The sequence below is a fragment of the Cydia splendana genome, chromosome 4 (assembly GCF_910591565.1).
Source record: "Cydia splendana chromosome 4, ilCydSple1.2, whole genome shotgun sequence".
NCBI classification, from domain to species: Eukaryota; Metazoa; Arthropoda; class Insecta; order Lepidoptera; family Tortricidae; genus Cydia; species Cydia splendana.
In genome coordinates, this window is record NC_085963.1 from 2,156,220 (window position 1) to 2,175,364 (window position 19,145).

Genomic DNA, 19,145 nt, shown 5'->3' on the forward strand with positions numbered 1-19,145 from the left:
CCTTTACCTACTACATATTTGTCGGAACTGATAACGGAAAAAATAACTGTGTAATCTGCCGTGCCCCCAGATTTAATCATATAACTTAAATAGTTATTATATCGCGTTTATAATATTAGTAGGAAGTAGGATTGAATATTGCCCGTGTTACATACCTATAATGTTTCTCATCAAACTAGTGAGGATCTATGTGGTTTTTACTATTTGTGTATAGAACCCTAATAGGCTTTAAGATTGAGGAAACAATTACTATTATACTGATGTTATTCAAAACTTGTTGTTCTAAAACCATTATTATCTAAAATGTAGCATAGTAACGCGAATAATGTGAATGCTTATTCAGAAATTTAGCACAATAATAGCTGTGGCAGCAGCTTATATTCAGCACAGTCGGACGCCATTACGGTTGCTCATATTCTAACCTCTACAATTAAATAGGAATTCAAAATGAACTGAAAAACCCATTTTTATTCATTTATAAGACAAGTTTTATCGTAGCATAACTTGTTAAAGTACATTTTCTATCACTAAAACATCTAAACACCGCAAAAAAATTACAAATTTAAAAGTGGACTAGTAAAATTTCTATATTTACTTTTTAAACAGTGCATTAAAAAAAAAAAAAAAAAACAATAAGTAAACAGTAAGATAGATAATTATAGATCGTAACTTTCATAATATAAATTATTATGTTTAACTGTAGGTAAATTAAAGTAGTTTTAGTAGTTGTAGTTGAAATAGTTAAGTGTTTGCATGTTACTAGTTTTACATTTAAATACCACTTATGTTCTCGGTGAGATATGTTTAAGGAAACAGCATAATCTATATTGTACTAGTTACGTATACTCTATCTATATTGTTCTTCACTTGCATGCTTCTGTTTTATCTCCTTGTAATAAATAAATAAATAAATAAATAAATTATTTACGCGGCGCTTTAAAATTTTAAATAAAATGTATATATATATTTACAGTAAAGTCGCATGCGCAATGAAATTGAAGTTATGTAAACATCAAATCAATATATGGGTGATGTCCTCCTTATTTTGTATTCACTTCAGAAACTACACTTTGACACGAGTTCACAAATTAAAATGGAGGACAAATCATTGATTTAACACACAAATATCTGAATATATTTTCTGTAAAAATGCACTTTTGAACCAAAAGCTTCATAACGTGTGAATAACTGATTCATTGTGTACAAAGCTGGATAACTTTGGTTTAAAAGCGGTATAGAAGCTTTTGACAGCCTCTATACAAGTGTTATTCAGCTGATTCAATGTGTGGGCACACACTTATACAGCTATTACATTACTGTTATTCAGTTGTAAGCTGCCCACCACTGCCCACTTTGAGCCCAAACCTTGTGTATAACGTCTGTAACAGCGCTGTTACAGACGTTATACAGCTACCTTATTCAGCTTACAGTACGGCATGTTCTATTATTCAAACAATATTCAGCTACTTTTGTGTTACTTGGGAAGGCCCAGAATATCATACATGACACAGATAAAAGAATGGTGCTGTAGCCACTCACTCATATCAAGAAGTAAAAACGAAGGCCGAGAATAGGCTGGAATGCTGCAGCGACACAGGGACAGGCCCTCTTAATATTGATGATGATAATGATTCGCTGTACGACATTCAACCTGTGGGTTGAAAATGAATCCTTGACTACCTATACCTTACCTTGGTTAGAACAACACGCCAAAGTACCTAATATCTACCTATAGGTACCTAAATATCTGCCAATCAACCCAAACAAAACTAAGCACTGTAACAGTTTTCAAAATAGAGACACATTAATAATTGTGGAAACAATTCGCATTCAAAAATATGTGCCTCAGACTAATTGTCCATAAGTACATTAGGTACCTACTTATACTAGCAAAAAGCAGCGCTTTGTAAGGGCTCGCGGAGGTTTTCTACCTTAACGTACCGAACCGGTTGCTGTCCGGTACGCCTGTCTGTTACAGCTTTTACTTTGTCCTTTAAAAACGTATCCAGACGACAAAATAAATTGCCAATATCATCCACACGTAATATACAATTTCATAAGTGCTTATTACATCCTACACGGCCGCCCAGTACTTTTTGTAAGGAACCCAACTGGCTTTCCTACATAATGTTGGGTCAGCGAGCCAATGTTCTTGAATTTATTTTTGCGTCCACTCCACACAATTGATCGAGAAACTATCCCGTCTGGACACCTACTGGCGGTAATCACGCTGCTCCGCACATAAACTAACACACACAGTTCCACTAGGTACAGCCAGGGTCCAGCATCAGCTCTATCTTGGGTACTGCTCTTCCAAGTTCTCATTAAGACGTGTCAGATGACCAAAACAGCGTGTGCCTATGTTGCACCAAACCTGAGTTCCACTAGGTACAGCCAGGGTTTAGCATAAGCTCTATCTTGGGTACTAATCTCCTAAGTGCTCATCAAGACGAGTCGGATGGCCAAAACAGCGTGTGCCTATGTTGCAACAAACCTGAGTTCCACTAGGTACTGCCAGGGTTCAGCATGAGTTCTATCTTGGGTACTGTTCTCCCAAGTGCTCATCATGACGAGTCGGATGTCTAAAATAGCGTGTGTCTATGTTGCATCAAACCTGATCGAGTTCCACTAGGTACAGCCAGGGTTCAGCATCAGCTCTATCTTGGGTACTACTTTCCTAAGTTCTCATCAAGACGAGTTGCATGACCAAAACAGCGTGTGCCTATGTTGTATAAAACCCGAGCTCCATTAGGCACTGTCAGGGTTCAGCATCAGCTATCTTGGGTACTGAAAGTACTGATCTACCCAGTGATCATCATGACGAGTCGGATATCCAAAACAGCGTGTGTCTATGTATGTTGCATCAAACCCGAGCTCCACTAGGTACTGCCAGGGTTCGGCATCGGCTCTATCTTGGGTACTACTCTCCTAAGTGCTCATCAAGATGAGTCGGATGACCAAACCATAATGTGCCTTTGTTACACCAAACCTGAGTTCTACTAGGTACTGCCAGGGTACTGGGTCATTTTGCTGAACTGCACGCCGACGTTCCGATTGGCGTGCAGTTCCCATACAAGTTGCAGTCGGGTTGTAGTCCGTCTGTATCGGCCCTAAGTCACTGAAGTTTGTATTAATTATGCTTATCTTTATTTATAATTTTAGCAGTTCCAAGCAATAGTAACACTAAAGGCGCCATTCATTAATTACGTAAGACAATTTTTGCCAGCTTTTGACCCCCTCCCACCCCTATGTAAGAAATAATAAGAATAGGCTGACCCCGTCCCCCTCCCACCAATATAATTTATTTTCAAAAAAATATTTTTATGTATGTTTATTTGTACCTGTACAAAGGTACTTGAGCTCGTTTAAGCTTACTCTGCACCGTGTTTGATAGCATAGAGTGTGGAAGTATTATTTTAAAGGTCATAATTTCATAGAAATTAAAAAAAAAATCGCATCTTTGTGATCTTGCTTAAGAACTATGAAAACCCCCTACCACCCCCTTGTAAGAAAAAATAAGATCTGTTCGACCCCCCCTCCACCCCAAAATCGTCTTACGTAATAAATTAATGGCGCCAAAACTGTATCTCGAACTGAAAATACCCGATTTAAGTTTGCTAACACAACATGACTGATCATCACATCGTCAGCGTCACAAAACATACGAGTAAATTGACCTCCGCAGTAAATATACAGCAAGATTGATTGTTCTAGTAGGTATTCACAAAAACTTAATTGCTAAAATGGGAATCAAACCAAGTGAAGCGAGGTGGGTTGAATCCAAAATTGTATCCACTTTGGTATTCATCGTTGTTAATGGCGTAAGCGCCATCGACATTATTGAACTTGAAAACACCACATATATAGGTATCGTATTGTCTGAATACCCACAACACAAGCCTTCTTACTTAGTCAATTTGTATAAGAATGTCCAATATTTATTTATTTATTTATTACTAACGCCATCTGTTAGAGAAAGAAATAATTAACATTAGCACGAATGTTAATTCATCATTTTGCCAACAGATGGCGCTAGTAGTAATACAAAGTGTTATTACTTTATTTTATTTTTTTAGGTTTATAAAATGATATTTTTATGTTTGATAACACATCTAGACATGAATTTAAATTACTATGTTAAATTTCAAACCTAACAGTGCAGTAGTTTTTCCGTAAATTGTACCACAAGAATGCATAGTTCGTCGATTAGTGATAGGGCTCGCTTCGCTCGCCCTAATAAACAAACGAGTATGTAAAGGTTAAAGGATGTCTCACGTTAGACCGGGGCGTGTCCGGGCCGGAGCTTCCGGGGCTTACTTTTCTATGACATGGCAGGTGATCACGTGATGCTTTCCATAGAAAACGATGCCCCGGAAGCTCCGGCCCGGACATGGCCCGGTCCTTTAAGGGAATGGTAGAAGATGGGTATCCACAGCAACAGTACATTTTGTTTCCTACCATCACCATCACATCAACGAGGGATCCTAGTAGGGAAAAAAAAAACACTTTGATCCCTCCTAGCGGGAAAGCAAAACCCCATTTCGGAAAAGGTGATGTAAAATAATAAGCATCACCTACCTAACCTAACGTACGTACTGAACGCTTTTCTGTAATGCCCCTGCAGACGAATAACATTGGGTGCCAATTAAAATCAATACACAATTGGCCAATAAATCAGCGTAAAATACGAAGTATAGTCACAGTAGCGACACCGAGCATTATTGACACAGATTGTGCGGGTCATAAATAATGTAAATATTTGACTCGGTGTCACAATGGCTGTGATAACAACACATTAAGATAAAATGCGAATGAATGAGACGCTCGCGTTTATGAAGCATCGACTAACATGCGTATTCCTATTTTAATTTAGATCCGGATTAGATATGGATCGGATCTTTCAGTGTCAAAGGTGACATAAACCAAAAACCCCCAGACCGTTCCATATCGAATCCAGATCGAATTCATATCCTATAATTTTATACTGTACACCGACTTGAACAAATTTACCCGATTAATCATTCAGGTTGCATCCTCTTGATGTAGATATTATATTCCATAACAATTCGTTTTAGATTAAAATGTAACGTACACTTCTAAGTATTGGCTCGGATAGATAACAGTCTTACGTATAGGTAATCGGGAGTCAACATTGCGCAAGCGTCAACCGCTTCATTACATTTCTAGTACAGTACAGATGCGCCTAAACCACAGTACAATTGCAAATGCCAGTATTTTAAGAGCCACCCCACACTAGTGTCTTGTGAGCGTCGGCGTCTAGATCGCGCTATGGAAAATGGCGTCGCTGTGCAACAACACAGTTACACCAACGTGGCGTCGAGCAGCAGCAATAGAGTTTACTAAGACGCCGACGCTCGGGAGACGCTAATGTGAGACGCTAGTCACGAGAACCCGCCGCTAAAAAGTCGCTCACAGTCGCTTCGCTTGTATTGTACCTACGGACGGATCTGTGGGAAAAGCGGATTGAGCTCTACCATCAAATAGTATGACCGAAGAGGTACCGTCCGATATTAGACTACACCAGCATTGGTTCTCCAAATCATTGCCGAAAACTATTCTGCTGAATGTCATTACGCAACCAATCATTCAATTTCATTGCCAAAGGAAATCATTTGCGAAATGTTGGTTGGCAAGTGAAAATCGGACAATAAAACTTTGGCAAAAAGGCAGAACACCCCAAGACCCCAACATTACCGCAGCAAATACAGCGCAACATTACTGCCGACTCCATGCGACTGCATTAAAAATCCGTCATCAACATCGATTTTGGCAACACTGCATGCTGCCGCCTGCATTACTGCAGGAACTATAATTTCATAATTATTTTTTTGGATTGAATTACCTTTTTCATTTTTGACATTTTCAGCAGCAATGCAGTTGACACTAATGTCACGCTGCAATACTGCAAGTGTAGTCTGGATCCGAATGGTCACCTGCGGGTTCCAACGGGAACCTGTAATTAAATTTCGCCCCCTGGAATCCGATGCCTGGTAATCGTACTGGCTGCAATACTTACGCCGCACACGACACGCTGCGTCTGCACTCACAATTAGAGCGCTAACCCATTAAACCCGGCCCTATTCATTCAGTCATCATCATCATATCAGCCGAGATGTCAGTTGCTGGACAAAGGCCATCCTTGGGGATCTCTGCCACGATAGGTGCGCTGCGCGTGAGACCAAAAGACGATCCCAGACTATAAATAGCCCTGAAAATCTCATTAGTACGAACCGGAGTCCTCCCGTTTTGAAAACGCCCGTCTTCTGGTACGCTATCTTCGCATTTTTATAGTTACCGCTAGACAGAATTAAATATAAATTCTTCATAATAAAAAAATGTATTATTACTATAAACTCAACACACATCTAATTCCATCAAAACAATGATTCTATGGTTACTGGGAAATCGATCACACTAGTTTTTCAGCAACTTTCTCACTAAAAACTCAAATTCTTTGCGTAAATAAAAAATCAAGTAATGGTTTACCAAGCTAAAGGTCGTGATTGGTGATCTACTTAATATTTGGCGTACATACGTGGCGAAGACCGCCGAACCGAAGGCGTTTCTCCACCAGCCAGTAGGTCTAAAAACTTAGAAATTGTCCCTTTGTACTTCATTAGGGTCACATGAGTCACATCAGTTGACTAGCCAGCGTAACGCTCTCATCTCATCTCAGTGGTATATGTATATGCAGTTTGTTTAGATGTTATTTCTTTAGTTTTTAGTAGTAGGTACTTACTACAATTCTTGTTTTCCTTACATGTAACTGCATTTTGGTGTTGCTTGTGTCCTGGTCAAGTAATTTTGCGATGTCTAGCAGGTACTTGGAATACTTCGCTTTGTACCAACACTTTTGGCCGAAACGTCTTTTCTTCTGAAGACCATTTTGCGAATTTGTTATCTGTTCTGCTTGTTTGTACTTTGCCATCGTATTTTCTTAGTTTCGTTGTTAGTTCTTTCCTTCTTGTAGTTGTTATATGTATGGTGCTTTTAGATCTATCTTGACATCCGAAAAATTTTGAATATGAAGTCTTTACTTTTCGTACTGTTGTTGGTTTTGGGGTTGTTAAAGAAATGAATATTAATTGAAGTTTCGGGCTGATAGAGGACCTTCGTGTTGGGAGATCAGGAGCACTAGTGACGCGAAATACATAATGAGGCCAGGGCCTTACAGTATGATGATACTTTCCACGCAAGGGGGAATAAAGGTATGTGCCCTTTGTTTTGGAGCTACGTGATCGGTTTTGACGGCGGTGTGCCTTAACAGGGATGCTCTGAGGATTATCCTTCTTAATAGCCCTCAAAATTTGCTTCACAAGCCCAGTGAAGTTTGTGTTGCTATGGCGTGGAGATGTATGATCTGAATCGTTTTTAGGTTGAGAAAAATTATTGAAATAACTCTTAACTTCTAACTTCGGCTCTTGAAATTTTAACCTCCTTTTTTTAAAGCTGCTATCGAAACCTACTAATTTAGGCTTAGCTCTAATACTCCGGTTGAATCTAAATTTTGATAGGCTATCGTAAAGTCTGGATGGCTTTAAAATGGCATTAGTTCTGCTGAGCTTTTTAGTGGGTTTTTTGCTTTCCAAAGCTCCGTTGCTTAAGTGTTTTGATTCTATGCTCAAATTATCGTTTCTTGACACACTTTTAACGGAATCGGGCTCTGAGTTAATTAATTTAGTGGTATTTGTATATTTTTGCACATTGCAAAACTTGCAGCGAACTTTATTTGTTATTTGATCTTTCTTTTTTTTACCGGCAGTTACATCTTTACTCCTACTATGACGGGGAGGGTGCATTAACTCACAGGAAGATTTATCACTAGATTTGCACTCAAATATCTTTGACATATCTTTCGCCGGAATTCTCTCTGACTCATGTTCATTTTCTGCGCTAGTTTCATTCGCATTTTCTTCGAACAATCCATGTAATAGTGCCGATATATTAGCATTTGCAGCATATATAGATAACAACTTCGCTACATCCGGATTATTAGTAGTACTGATAGAATTTCCGTCGCCATCTTCATATTCATCATATTCTTCAAGCACTGTAGTGTGAACACTTTGTAATAATAAAATGATTAGCACCCGAAAACGAATATACATTTTTAAAATTTGTAACGTCTTTTCTCGAGCACATTAGCACTAGTAGTGTGATGGAGTAAGACAATCATTACGCGTACACGCGTAAATCATAATAATATTATGTCATCATGTAAGACTATTGAGTAGTAATTCGGGTAAAGCAGGGAGACATAGATCGCTATTGAAATATTTTAAACATGTTCTCGAGGGAAATGTTGTAAAATATATCATAATAATCTAATAGTTTCGCAGGTTTTTCTATCTTCTTCTTCTGTGTCGGTTCCTCAAGGCTGAGGGTCGTGACCATCAGGAGTGCAGTTTTTCACCACCGCTCTCCAAACCCCGCTGGTTTGGGCTAACTGTATTGCCCCCTGGATGTTGACACCCGTTGCGTCGCGTATGGCATCGGACCATCGAGTTGGAGCCCTGCCTCTACTTCTTCTCCCTTCGACGCATCCCAACAGGACAAGCTTTTCAAAGCTGGACGGGTCTTGGCGGGCCACGTGGCCAAAGAAGGTCAACATTCTCTTGAAGCATGTAGTTGAAAGCCGGGTGGTAATACGAAGCTCCTCGAGAATAGACGCGTTGGTGCAGCGTTGCGTCCAGGATATGCCCAACATTTTGCAGCAACACATCTCGAATGCGTCTATTTTGCTCTCACACGTGGCTTCCATATCCATGTCTCAGAGGCGTAGAGGAATATGAAGAAGATAAGATAAATTTCACTATCATTAACACCGTATTCTATTAGTATTTGAGCGTTTGTTTTATTTTTTGCCATTTTTACATATTGTGACCTTTTTTGCCACATTTGTGTTATTTCTGCTCAGAATCACGAGCTCTTTCGATCCTAATGGGATAAAAAAATGTCCCAGAGTTTTTTTCCTATTGTGTTACCATTTCACCATATACTTTGTATGGCGGTAACAAAAAGGAAAGTTTAAAAATGTATGGAAAATTTAGGACATTTTATTTTTCCTATAAGGATGAAAAGGGCTCGCGATCCTGACTAGAAATAACACAAAAGTTGCAAAAAAGGTCATAATATATAAAAATGGCAAAAAATAAAAGAAACGCTCATTTGCATTAACCCAACATTGAAAGACATATTTACCCATATCAAAGCGAAGACGGAGCAGGAATCCTGTACTGAAAATTATACCGAATATCCCTCAAGATATATATTATATTTTTTATAACTTTTACTGTCTGCTCCATGTCTAATTGTTTACACCCAAAATTGAAAATACAAGCAGAAAATTATAAGTAGGTACTTAACTTGGACGAATTATGTCCATGTCAACACAGAGAAGCTATGAAGGGTCAGGAACGCGCGTGTAACTTTATTATTTTTATTGCGTTTTTCTTTTATCTCCTAAGGCCCACCATACAAAAAAATGGCAGTTGAACTTGAAATCAATACTGAAATATACTTATATGGATAATTACTTTAGTTTTGTAATCTAACGAAACAAAAAAGCAACTCTATTCCAATTGAAAATGGTTTAAATGACATTGTAGTAATTAATACTACTGGTAGGACCGTGGGCCTTAACGCGAGTATGGAGTCTAATTCGCGGATGTGCGAAATCGCCTCCACACTCGCGTTCGCGGCTTCGCGCCGCGATTCGCGCACGTGTGTGGAAGGGGGTTTACGAGGTTAACACATGTGATAGACACACTCTTTAAATATTAATTAAAAAATATATAGATCTCAAAACAGGAAATTAGATTTGATTATTGTAAAAATTAGGAGCGAAGCGAAAAACAGATTTCATACAAATTTTTAAATGTTTTCTTGTAATATAATAATTAAAAATTATAAAAAAAATCTAACGTTAGGGCATAGGTGTGGTTGATATACATATAAGTATCAAATTGTGTCAACATATTTTCAATAATGTTAATATCCGGAGAGGAAAATGAGTACTACGTTTGTATGAAAAGGCGATTTCGCACGGGTCCTCCACTCGTCTTACAAACAGTTTTTCGAAAAAGAGTAGAAATTAAAAAAAAAGTGGCAACACTGTAGTGTCATCCCGTTTTCTTATATAAATTGGTTTGAAAGGGACGACACTACAGTGTTGCCACTTTTTAATCTCTACTCTTTTTTGCCAAGCTGTAGTTAACATATATTAGAAAAAAAAATTGTTCCTCCCCAACTTCTTCTTCCCATTCAATTGATATTGATAACAAATGAGCAATGATCGTACATTTTCCAGCATTTTTGGTGCAGCAGAGTGGTGTTAACGGAATTGGTATAGATAATTTCAACTGAAATGGTTAATATTAACGTAATTAACGCTAAAACTAGGGTTGAAAATATTTGTACCAATTCCGTTAACACCACTCCGCTGCACCAAAAATGCTGGAAAATGTACGATCACTGCAAATGAGTCACCGTTATTAAATACATAGTAGGTACACAAATTAATTGCCAAATCTCACGGGGCCTATTTCATATACAATAGGGTAATTTTTCAATAACTGGCCACTGTTTAATAACTGGCCACCTTATACAAAAAACGAATTCTATAAACTTAAGTATGTTTTCCGATACATATTTATTAACTGATTGTCAAATGTCTAATTAAACAACCAAAGTTACCACATGTATATGGAGCTGTAACGCGCCATCTACATTAGCTGTGAAATTCGAAGCATGAATTATGTAGTTCTTTACATGTCTATGTAATACAACAGTGTTTTTCAAACTTTGGGTCGCGACCCCCTTTAGGGTCGCGAAGCCTCTGCCAGCCTTTAAACAATACATAAGCGAAACATTGTGTTCTTACTAAGAGGGTCGCATCATGAAAAAGTTTGAAAAACACTGTAATACAATAAAATAATGTTACTTCAGAAAATCTCGTTATTAATAAATATTAACGCCTACCACTTTCCTTATAGCTACAGGTCTAGCATGTACAAGATTGCCTGTTAAAATTCAAAAGAGCGACGAAAATCGGAATGATATACATTATACTGAGCAACTTTTACTATGGAACCAACCGCGAATTCGCGTAAAAAAAATTGATTGTTTCATACATTTTGGCTGGTCCATTTTCTATGGGAGGGTAATTTCTTTTATCGCGATTTCGGGGTTGGTCCCATAAGAAAAGTTGCTCAGTATAATCCCAAAACCTCCCTGACAACAGGAATGCAGTTATTATTATTTAGCCACCGTGTGACGTGTATTGTATCATTGGAAGTAGGTATGAAATTTACTTAATTCAGATTTATTTGTTGTAGCAGTATACTTTTAACAAGATATATTAATCAGTTTATTCATCCCACTGTATGTGCTAATAAATACAGCTTTTCGTTTATCAGTGCGCTTTCAAACATTCAAGCGGCCGCTGTGAAGCTCAATTTACGCCGACTAGCAAAGTAATATTTTGGTTTTAATTAATATGGATTTCCGCAAAGTAACGCCTGATTCTATTCACTATTTGAAGATACTGAAGTATTTTTTTAATATAATGGTTTTATGGTACATACTTACATGTATAGTTAAATACGATGCCACGACTATTATTTACATATGTAGCCCACTTCCGGTGAGACTCGGAAGACTCTCAATGTCATGCGTGATGAAACACAAACAAACAGCACAATGCATCATTACCATTAGTCTTAGGAATTCGACGCCTACTTGCATATGCATTGCACAAACAGCTTAGTGTTACAAAACTTACGTAGTATGCGTACGCGTCCATTGATGGGGCTTTATTCTCCTAAGAGCGTTTTCACATTATTATTTAGCAGGACGGGACTTATCGATGTAGTGCATAATTATTTTTCATCGTATTTTCACGGCAACGTACGAACGTGTCTTGCTATATCAGTCAGTCTCGGTACAATAAGTACTGAAGTAGCATGACAAATACGAACGTTTCCGAGAAAAATCGAATTACCTATGCACTAGTTACATCTGTAATCGCGTATATATAACGTCTTCTCCGAAACAACGGGGACAAACGTCGAATGTTAATTTAAAATCTTAATTATTATTAAGTCCTGCTCTGCTAAATAATAACATAAAGAGTAAAAATCGTAGAAGGGTAGATTTAGCGTTTTCACATTGTCCGATCCGATATCTCTCAGGCTGAAAACAAGAAAACTGCACGTATAACTTTCACAGATATAGAATAGTACATTGTGCAACATGGGGCGTAAGTTGAATAATGCAAACGGGAGTAAGTTAAATCGCGACGGCTTGCCGGAGCGATTTATAGACTCGAGTTTGCAATATTATTACGCCCCGAGTTACACACAATGTTTTTCATCACACTTGCGATACAAAAATTAAGTATAAAGACAAAAAACTGTTAAATATGGCACTAGAAACTTCATAACTCCCTAGGGAGAACGCTTTTTCTATAACTCCCGCTAAACCTGCGTGCAATTCTACATTTACTGAGCGAGTGTGATGAAAAAAAATATGCGTGATCAATGCGTTTTAATATGGGCCTTTTGCAGTTTTTCTATCACTACACCTTATAAAACAAAGTCCCCCGCCGCGTCTGTCTGTTTGTGTGTTTGTATGTTCGCGATAAACCGAAAAAGTACTGAACGGATTTTCATGCGGTTTTCACCTATCAATAGAGTGGTTCTTAAGGAAGGTTTAGGTGTATAATTTGTTAACCCGTGCGAAGCCGGGGCGGGTCGCTAGTTAGAGCTCCGTACATTACTTTGTACACAGAGCTCTTATTTTTATACATATAAGAAGGGTTTAAGTAGCAACAAAATTGCCAATAAACAATAATTTTCTTTCAATAACATTATGAAAGTGAAAGTGAATTTACTAAACCTATATACATACATATATCCGATCAATTCTATAAGATTGATAGGTTACTATACTTACTACCCTAGTAGCATTTTCGTTGGGGCCCACGGTGCCAACGGTAGGGAAAACGTTGGGATGAGGTTCGTTCCGTAGCCAACATTAAAATTTGTATTGGCCCACCATCGCATTAACCAACATTCGCTGTGGCACAGATGCCCAACAATGGGCCTTTGTGTATTTTGGTACCGTTGGCTAAACAACGATAATATTCGTTGGCCCAATGATGGCATATATCGCATTTACCAACATTGGCAGTGGCAGTGATGCCCAACAATGGGCCTTTGTGTATTTTGGTAACGTTGGCTAATCAACGATATCATCCGATGGCCCAATGACGACAAATATCGCATTTACCAACATTGGCTGTGGCACTGATGCCCAACAACGGGCCTTTGTGTATTTTGGTAACGTTGGCTAAACAACGATATCATCCGATGGCCCAATGACGACAAATACCGCATTTTCCAACATTGGCTGTGGCACGGATGCCCCACAATGGGCCTTTGTGTATTTTGCTACCGTTCGCTAAACAACGATAACATTCGTTGGCCCAATGGAGACAAATACCGCATTTACCAACATTGGCTGTGGCACGGATGCCCAACAATGGGCCTCTGTGTATTTTGGTAACGTTGGCTAATCAACGATATCATCCGATGGCACAATGATGACAAATATCGCATTTACCAACATTGGCTGTGGCACTGATGCCCAACAACGGGCCTTTGTGTATTTTGGTAACGTTGGCTAAACAACGATAATATTATTTGGCCCAATGATGACATATATCGCATTTACCAACATTGGCAGTGGCAGTGATGCCCAACAATGGGCCTTTGTGTATTTTGCTACCGTTCGCTAAACAACGATAACATTCGTTGGCCCAATGGTGACAAATACCGCATTTACCAACATTGGCTGTGGCACGGATGCCCAACAACGGGCCTTTGTGTATTTTGGTAACGTTGGCTAAACAACGATAATATTAGTTGGCCCAATGATGACATATATCGCATTTACCAACATTGGCAGTGGCAGTGTAGCCCAACAATGGGCCTTTGTGTATTTTGGTAACGTTGGCTAATCAACGATATCATCCGATGGTCCACTGATGACAAATATCGCATTTACCAACATTGGCTGTGGCACTGATGCCCAACAATGGGCATTTGTTTATTTTGGTAACGTTGGCTAATCAACGATATCATCCGATGGCCCAATGACGACAAATGTCGCATTTACCAACATTGGCTGTAGCATTGATGCCCAACAATGGGCCTTTGTGTATTTTGGTAACGTTGGCTAATCAACGATATCATCCGATGGTCCACTTGTGACTAGTCGTATGCCTATTGCCTAGTATTAACCACATTTTTCATTGAAACACAGAAAATAAAAGGAAATACCTTGTAAAACTAAAGACCTCTTCAGTCGCATATTTCATTCATGATTCCATCGAATATTCTAACAATTGAAACTTGAAGCAATTCCATGGTAATCCATAATACTTATCACGTGTCTTTCTTTTTTTTTTATTCTCTATTTTAACTTAGAAATAAACAAAATAAACCCTCAGGAAATAATCAACAACAAATTGGTATTGACGTTGACAATAAAACTGATGAAGACAGCTCGACGTTCCGTTACGCTGATGCTCTAGTACAATTTCGAAACATAAAATCTAAAAATTCATAAGATAAATAAAAATATTATAATAATTACTCCTCTAAATTCCGGATGTCTTAAATAATATATTTGATACTAATAAACATAAAATACTTCAATACAGGGACGTTTTTCAGAAGTAAACTAAAAATATCTCAAAGTAAAATAATGCTTACAAATTCGTACGCGATGAGTTTTCGAACGTTCCCTTTTTATCATAATTTAGTCTACTCCAACTGACTACTCTACTATTGCCTATGAATGTGTGCGTAGATGTCATTAAAAATAGCTCCGTCTTTCTCTAAACTGCGTGAGTAAAAAGGACATGATTTTTGATCTGAAGTAAGCAATAGTGAACCTTAATATTTAAGACATATGGTTTAGTAAACAACCTGGAACTTATGATCTTTCTTCTTGAATCAAACCTTGTTACACGCCACGAGGTTAATGACATCTTCCTCAGTTCTGGTATCCTGGTACTTTTGGTAAACGTTTGTCTCAACAAGACACCTGTTGTCGGTTACCCGCCCGAGGCAAACGACCTCTTCTGCAATTCTGGCATCCTGGTACTTTTGGAATAATGTTTATGCCATTATTTCGCCGTTATGTCGCCAGTATGTCGCCAATATGTCGCTATTATGTCGCTATTATGTCGCCAATATGTCGCCGTTATGTCGCTGTTATGTCGCCGTTATGTCGCTAATATGTCGCCGTATGTCGCTATTATGTCGCCGTTATGTCGCCACTATGTCGCCGTTATGTCGCTATTATGTCGCCAATATGTCGCCAATATGTCGCTATTATGTCGCTGTTATGTCGCCAGTTGTCTTTGTTTTGATTCATGTCGCCAATATGTCGCTGTTATGTCGCCGTTATGTCGCCATTAAGTCTTTCTAGGTAATGTCGCTATTATGTCGCCATTATGTCGCTATTATGTCGCCAATATGTCGCTAATATGTCGCCAATATGTCGCCGTTATGTCGCTGTTATGTCGCCAATATGTCGCCGTTATGTCGCTATTATGTCGCCAATATGTCGCCGTTATGTCGCTATTATGTCGCTATTATGTCGCCAATATGTCGCCGTTATGTCGCCAATATGTCGCCAATATGTCGCTATTATGTCGCTGTTATGTCGCCAATATGTCGCCAATATGTCGCTGTTATGTCGCCGTTATGTCGCCATTAAGTCTTTCTAGGTAATGTCGCTATTATGTCGCCATTATGTCGCTATTATGTCGCCAATATGTCGCTAATATGTCGCCAATATGTCGCCGTTATGTCGCTGTTATGTCGCCAATATGTCGCCGTTATGTCGCTATTATGTCGCCAATATGTCGCCGTTACGTCGCCGTAATGTCGCCGTTATGTCGCCAATATGTCGCCGTTATGTCGCTATTATGTCGCCGTTATGTCGCCAATATGTCGCCGTTATGTCGCTATTATGTCGCCAATATGTCGCTATTATGTCGCTGTTATGTCGCCAGTTGTCTTTGTTTTGATTCATGTCGCCAATATGTCGCTGTTATGTCGCCGTTATGTCGCCATTAAGTCTTTCTAGCTAATGTCGCCATTATGTCGCCGTTATGTCGCCAATATGTCGCCGTTATGTCGCCAATATGTCGCCGATATGTCGCTGTTATGTCGCCGTTATGTCGCCATTATGTCGCCAATATGTCGCCGTTATGTCGCTAATATGTCGCCGTTATGTCGCTATTATGTCGCCGTTATGTCGCTATTATGTCGCTATTATGTCGCCGTTATGTCGCTATTATGTCGCCGTTATGTCGCTATTATGTCGCCGTTATGTCGCTATTATGTCGCCGTTATGTCGCCATAATATTTTTAATTTTCGTTCTTCTTTTTTTCTCTTTTGTCTGTTACCAATTTTTTATGCCACGAATAAACTATTTCTATTTCTATTTCTATTAAGTCGCCGTTATGTCGCCAATATGTCGCCGTTATGTCGCCATAGTAAAAAGGTATAAAAGGCCGGTGTGGAGCGTTGGGAGATTCATTCATTCTTCGACCGGGCTAGCAGTGACTCTGGTTTTCGGGTGTAATGTAGTCCGGGGAAGTGAAGTTTCTCCGCGACTTTTTCTGTGTTTGTTTTTTACTTGGAATTATCCTAGTGAATTTAAACTTAGAATTTGTGTCTGTGCTTGGTTTTGCGGGGATTTTAATCGTCGTAACGCTAAGTTTAGACTGTTGTGGAGATTCTTTACTACTATGTGTGGGTTTTTAGTTATTGTGAAGTTTTCTTTACGCTGTGTGTTCTAAGTGCCGTCATGTTATGCAGGGACAATGTCAATGCATGGCCGGGGTTTGGAATAGTGTCTGTGTTTGGTTTTGCGGGAAGAAATTCTCGTAACGTTAAATATAGATGACAGTGTTTAAGGGAATTTCACTTTTCACTAACTCATAGTTTAATTTAGTGATAACTTAGTTATTTTAGTGTTTTTCTATGGGGTATTTTTGCTATTTTAAAAGCCAGATCATTGTTTGGACTGACAGTTTGTCCAGCTAAGCATTCACTCCGCCTAACGGTGCCAAAGGATTGGATGGTTAGGAGTCTATTGCTCCAAGTTTGAAAGGACTTGGCGTCTCTTTTATATCAACATAAGAGACGAATTATCTCACTAGTCTCAAGGCCCAGCTGTTTAGATGGATGTGGGGACGTCACGTGCGCGTCATCCGGAGTAATCTGGGCCCACTGAAGTCGACAGTAATTGAGACTAGGTCTCCTATTAAATTTATTTATATATTTCGGTGCTCCGGTTCATGCTAGTGCTGGTTGCGGGGACAGACTTCTGTCGTGACTGATATTACACTTAGTCTTTGTTGCGGCAGAGTTTCCCTCGTGATTAGTGCGTGTATGTGCTAGGGTACTGGTCCACTTATATACACGGAATAGGGCGACTTATTCTTATCCACCATGCCCGCGGGCGATAAGGAGGGAGTCAAATACACTGGCCTGTAGGTTGCCTTCTCGGTTTCGCCTGCCGAACTTTACAGCTTCTCGTAGGGACCACACTTGCGTATATTACAAAGCATTAGGTCGATGGTAAGAACGAACTATGCTTTGAATGTACTAGATTAGGGACAATGGGTAGAGTTAGGGTAGAATCACACACTAATTTTATTGTTTATTAGGGTTCTTTTTTAGTGCTGGTCTATACAATTGATATGGTTGATATATATTTCTCTTTAAGGGTTTAAAAATATGGTTTCTTAATCCTAAAATACGAGTGTTTAAAAGGTGAAGGGTTCATCTGCCTAAATCTTCCTAATTTCTCATTTATATGGGGAAAGAACCAAAGTTTCTATAAATTCTTATTTCTATTTTTCATTTCTGGTTGTCTGGTGTAGGGACGAGGTACTGAGTAATATAATCAGGTAATACATACAACAACATACAACACAATCTCTTAATTATCAATCTGGATTTAGGAACGCAGACTATTCTGGGATTGAAGAACGGTTTGCTTTAGGGAACCTTTGTCAGGCAAGAGCAGTATAAAGGATAAATTGAGTGATTACTCAATTTCGGCCTCGATTAAACATAATAATTAGTGAATAAACTCGGTACTTCGTTTATACATCTAGAAAACTAGGAATTCTGTCTAGATTATCAGCTCTGGGGAATGGGATTAAGGGATTAGCATCCCTAGCTTTTGAATATAAAAAAGATAAGTAATTATGATGATTGATGGATACTTTGACACTTCTTTTCATCATCATCTAGGTGCGTTTAGGTTACGAAGTGTTGGTCATAGCCCGTCTGGCTAAACTGGTAGGGTAGGTGTTCCGATTGATACTTGCAAATCGGACTAAGAGCTTCCAGACCTGCATCGGGCGTACGGAGCAGCACGTGTGATTAAATCACACATCGTTTAGAAGATGATAGTTAATTATAATTAACCTAGAAATGCTAGGGCGTAAAAGAGCTTATCTCAGGAGTGCTGCTTCTATGTTATCCCGGGAGCTTAATAGGTGTGGCAGGATTTTATCAACAACATTTTTATATATTTATATCATCATATATGCTGTAATACTTAAATACATTATAGTAAATTTTACACCAACATTTACATTGCACTAATAAATTCTGAATAATTTTCTTTAGATTATTTCTTACTTCCATAAATAATTATTTATTACCATAAATATCTGTTTATAAAATATAGGTAATAATACTAATAATAAATAAAGTCAGAGTCCAAAATTTAGCTGATACTCATTAAAGAATTTGAGGTTACCGCGGTTCACTTCAAGGGGTCCTAACCACTAGCTAGACGATCACATGGCCATATTTTAAGGGTAAATCTAAAGGGGGGAGGTTATATTATGGGTAAGTTAAGTAAGTAGGTTAGGGGAAGTTACACACTGATGACAAATATCGCATTTACCAACATTGGCTGTGGCACTGATGCCCAACAATGGGCCTCCTTTGTTTATTTTGGTAACGTTGGCTAATCAACGATATCATCCGATGGCCCAATGACGACAAATGTCGCATTTACC